Source organism: Lathyrus oleraceus, chromosome 6 (genome assembly GCF_024323335.1).
Source record: "Lathyrus oleraceus cultivar Zhongwan6 chromosome 6, CAAS_Psat_ZW6_1.0, whole genome shotgun sequence".
Lineage (NCBI taxonomy): Eukaryota > Viridiplantae > Streptophyta > Magnoliopsida > Fabales > Fabaceae > Lathyrus > Lathyrus oleraceus.
In genome coordinates, this window is record NC_066584.1 from 314,209,309 (window position 1) to 314,214,227 (window position 4,919).

A 4,919-nucleotide genomic window follows, 5' to 3' on the forward strand; every position below is an offset into this window, starting at 1 on the left:
TGTCAAGAGTTGACATTCTGGGGCAGCATGCCCCGGAACTCCGTATATCTCGCAGTTTGGTGCTACGACAGCCACGGTGGTTGTGGGTGTTATGGTCAAGTTGTCTATCTTTTGAGTAAGAGCATCTACCTTGGCGTTGACATTCTCAAAACTACTTAATTTGTACATGCCGCCTTTCGTTGGAGGTTTCTCTACAGAGGTTCTTTCGCTTCCCCACTGGTAATGATTCTGGGCCATACTATCGATAAGTCGATAGGCCTCATTGTATGGTTTATCCATCAGTGTGCCACCTGCAGCAACGTCTATTGTCAATCTTGTGTTGTACAAGAGATCGTTGTAAAAGGTATGGATGATCAACCATTCTTCTAGACCATGGTGTGGACAAAGCCTCATCATGTCTTTATATCTCTCCCAAGCTTCAAAAAGTGATTCATTATCTTTTTGTTTAAACCCGTTTATTTGGGCTCTTAGCATAGCCGTCTTACTAGGTGGGGAATATTGGGCTAAGAAAACTTTCTTCAACTCGTTCCATGTAGTGACAGAGTTGGATGGTAGAGACAGGAGTCAAGCTCTAGCTCTATCTCTTAATGAGAATGGGAAAAGACATAGTCTTATAGCTTATGGGCTGACACCATTTGCTTTCACTGTGTCTGCGTATTGCAAAAACACTGACAAATGTAGGTTCGGGTCCTCCGTGGGACTACCTGAAAATTGGTTTTGTTGTACGGCCGACAACATCGAAGGTTTTAGCTCGAAATTATTGGCCTCGATGGCAGGGGCAGAGATGTTGTTATGTGGTTCATCCTGCGAAGGGATTGCATAGTACTTAAGAGGACGATTTTGAAGTCCTTCAGCCATCTCTGGTTGAATAACTGGTTCATGAATAGGGATATTAAGATAGGGAAAATTTAGCTTGATACGATGTTCTCGTATCAAGTCTCGTACCCGACATTCTAATCTAAGATAACGCTCAGGTTCGTCGAATGGTAGCTTTAACTTCTCGCCTTGATAGAGAATACTTGGCATACACTCGATAAATGTAGAAAGGGAAAAAGAATTATTTGCCTTAGTCTATACTGGGCAACACTGGAGTTACGATATCAACTAAATTAGTCCCTGGCAATGGCGCCAAAAACTTGATCGCGACTTAGTAAGTCTACGGGAATCATGACTACAAGTGCATAGTCCTATCGCGTAGTTTTAAAGAATATCAAACCCACAAGGACTAATAATCGAACGTATCATTGTCTAATGTTACTATGTAAATCTAAGGTTGTTGATCGTTCTAAGATTGGAGAGATAAAGAGAAATAACTATAGCATAAATAGAATATTAATAAGGATACACGATAAAGGGATATCGGTATGTAACACATAAAACATCGGGGATTCGATAGATATTTGGTGTAATCTTATTGGTCAAAATATTCTTCAGTAGAAATTATTTACAAAAAGGACTTAGTCTCACTCTGGTTTTTATTGACTCTGACCATACTCCTAAACCAGAATGCTTGGCTCTCGCGGTCTCATTTTGAATTTAAAAGTAATTTTTTAATATGAATAAAGTCTAATTAATTCTAAAGTGTTATCGTTGTGTTTAGGATTAATGCCTAGTTTCAGCTATCTGGTTAAAATCTCAAACTCTCGTTCTTGTTGACCGTAACCTTAGTTTGTTTTGTACTCTCGTACATAAAACAGTTTGAATAAAATAAGAAACTAAAACCGGAAAAATAAGTTTTATAAAAATCAACACCGACCATATACGAATCTCGTTGTTTCGACGGTCTTTACATTCTGATACCTAAGGGTTTAGCCGGACATGGATCCGGTAACAAACATGGTATTCGAAAAATCAAACATGTAATAAGACATAAATAAATAAAATAGCAATCAAAATAAAACTTGGATTATGAATTGAGAACTTGAACTGAATCTTGATTCTTCAAATAAAATAATATCGGTAGGCTTTGGCAATGAGTAACCGTTACAATTGAATTCAAATGCGTAAATTAAATTGCAATAGTCCCCGATGTGGAGAAACTATCACTGATACAAAGTAGGAAAAACTGCCTAGGAAACTAAAAGAAAATACTATCTGACTAAAAAAATTAATCGTCGATTGGAAGCTGGAAGAAGAGAGAGAGAGAGCGGTTGAAAAACTAAACTCCTTTATATATTTTCCACTCCCCTAAATTGTAGCCAAAGGTGAGTGAATTCGTGGCTAAAATCATGGAGAAATAGTAGGGAAGACTAGGTTGTGGCGGTTGCCACAACCCTAGTCCTTGACTCCGTGGCGAGCGTCACAATTTTAGGGTTGAGCGCCACAAACTCTTCATGCTTGGTAACGGGCGCCACCACCCTCTTTGGTTCATGTGGCGGGCGCCACACATTCAGGTGATGTGCGCCACAATACCATTTAGTGTGGTGGCCCATTATCTCTATTTTTCTCCATTTTCTTCTATTTTTCTTTCCTTTTTGCTATTTTCCACTTTGCTTGCTCGTAAACCTTTTATTCGATAAATACCTGCAATAAACATAAAATATTGCATAATAATAAGTGTTAATCAAGTAGAAAGTAATGCATATGAAGCCAAAAATACGATACGTTTTCGCGTTATCAATATCTGACATTTTCTTCAAGTCTCCAAGTCTCACTTACATAGCATAAGAAGAAGGCCGTTGGAGGGGAAAATGGGGAAAGCTCATAGAACAGTTGTCCATTATTGGATGGTGAAAGGAGTGGCACTACGTACTGTCCTTCACCCAAAAAAATAATGACAGGTGTGATGTATAGTAATGTCCTTTGCCCACTAAATCTGGTAGTGGAAAGGATATTCGATTTGTACTATGTACTATTTGATCACGTACTCATTTAATCTTATCTTAAAGTTCTTTGGCTTTTGATTAAAGTTGATGAAGCCTGAAATGAAGAAACATAAAGTTGGATTCAGAAACTTCAGAATATTTGGTCAGAACCTTGACAGCATCAATAGTCTGGCTTGAGATCTTCAGTATCTTTAAAATCTTTAGAGTCTTCAGAATCTACAGTTAAAACCTTGATAACCTCAATCGTCTGACTTGAGATCTTCAGAATCTTCAGCTACATAACAAAACTTCAAAAGCTTGCCATTCTTCAGAAGCTTGGTGATTAGAGTCACGTCAAGAAGCACAAACTGAGAGAACATTGCAGTAGAAACATAACTTCTCCTCAAAAGGTTCTCAAGAGTGAATCAACACATAAGCAGAAAGATCATTGCAACAACAACATTGAACATCTTTCAGAACTTCTTATGACTAGCGCAGAAGCGGAATTGGAACCTATTATTCAGAATCTGATGACGTTGCATGTGACATACTCATAAATGACTGTTAAAGCTACACAATAATAAACTATTAGGGTACCAAAATTATTCTCACACAAATACAAAATTATTATCATCAAAACTCAAGGTATATATGCAAAATCAAATCTTGTTCTAACAACAACTCCCTTGGAAATAGAGATTCAACTGACCACTATTGACTAAGTGAGCAATAGCCCTTTCTAAGGAAACCACAGTCCCAAGAGCCTATATAAATACTCCTCTCATAATATGAGTAAGACAGACCCCAAGTAATATACAATCTTATTACCCTAAAGAGCACAACGCTTACGACCGTCTTAACACACGACCACCGGTGAGTGTATGTTTGCCACCAAACATCATCGATCATCAGTAGGGCCTCTAACCTCACATGAAAAGGTCTTCTAAATCATCACCATACAGGGTTTTCGCCAGCGTGGGCAAGCCCTCGCCACCAAAACATGTTATAAACCTACTAAGACCTCCGAGTCTTCCTACCATTGCACGGGGAACATACAAACATGCACTTTTTGACCAATACAAACTCTTAAACGATGTTTCTTCGTGGAGGTGCATTGTGTAAGCTTTCTTCGAGAAGAAGCAACCTTTCCTCTATTGCCTACAAATTATGCTGCCAAACGATGTTGTACATATTGTTCAATAATTCGTTGGTGCCTTGCAACCCGAGGTTAGTCCACAACAGTTGGAAACCAAATAAGGATTCAGGTTGTGACACTGGCGCGCAATCGAAGGTCCAATCAGAGGCACTTGGACATATCCTGCTATTTGAGGAGCCTGACGTAGATCTGGATGTAACAAAGCCTCTATTGCTGGATTTGCCACATCTTGTGGGGGAGGTGGAGGTGATTGATTGATCACTACTTGAGCACCGACAACGGCATCGACTTCTCGTATGGAGCAAGTAACTTTGGATCCAATCATTACCAAGAAGTGTAGAAATTAGAGATATGGAAATTTACGAAATCAAAGTTGATATGATATTTGATTGGATTGAACGCAACATGTCTTCATGTTCGAATTCGAGAGCTCTTGACCTGATGAACTTAAAAGGTTTCGAAGTGACGAATTGGAGAGTGAACATGAGATCGTAGAAAATGCAGGAATCAGAAGTCAATTCCTACAAACATCGCTACTATTTTGTATTGGAAACTAGAAATGGAGTAAGAATCGATGATAGTGGTGGAGCAAAACTTCTTATACGATGGAGAGGGGGTTGACCTGCAAGGTTACCACTCCAACACTCAAGTCAGTATGTAAGGGAGAAGAGTGAATTGAAACTGAGTATGGATGCACTCTCTATATATAGTGGCTAGGAGATAACACCTTATTGTTTGTTAGTCGTGAATTGCGAAGAACCGTTAGATATATCCGAAGTTTGAATCCTTTATACTTATATTCAAAGTAATTCTCGTAAACGTTTAACTGAAAACGTTTTTGAAAACGTTTTGAAAGGAATGTAACTCCCGATGGTCGAAGATCAATAAGTTGGCCCATAACAAAAAGATATAGAGATATTCAAATGATTTATTAATATTCTCTAAAAAAAATATATAAA

The 4,919-nt window shown here is 38.4% G+C and overlaps 1 non-coding gene across 1 annotated transcript; it reads left to right on the forward strand.

Annotated features, from left to right (window-relative positions):
• Window positions 1–367: 367 nt before the first annotated feature.
• On the forward strand, window positions 368–474 carry LOC127099779 (small nucleolar RNA R71). The gene has a single exon (XR_007794251.1). It is a non-coding gene; the product is annotated as a small nucleolar RNA R71 (small nucleolar RNA).
• The last annotated feature ends 4,445 nt before the right edge of the window (window positions 475–4,919 follow it).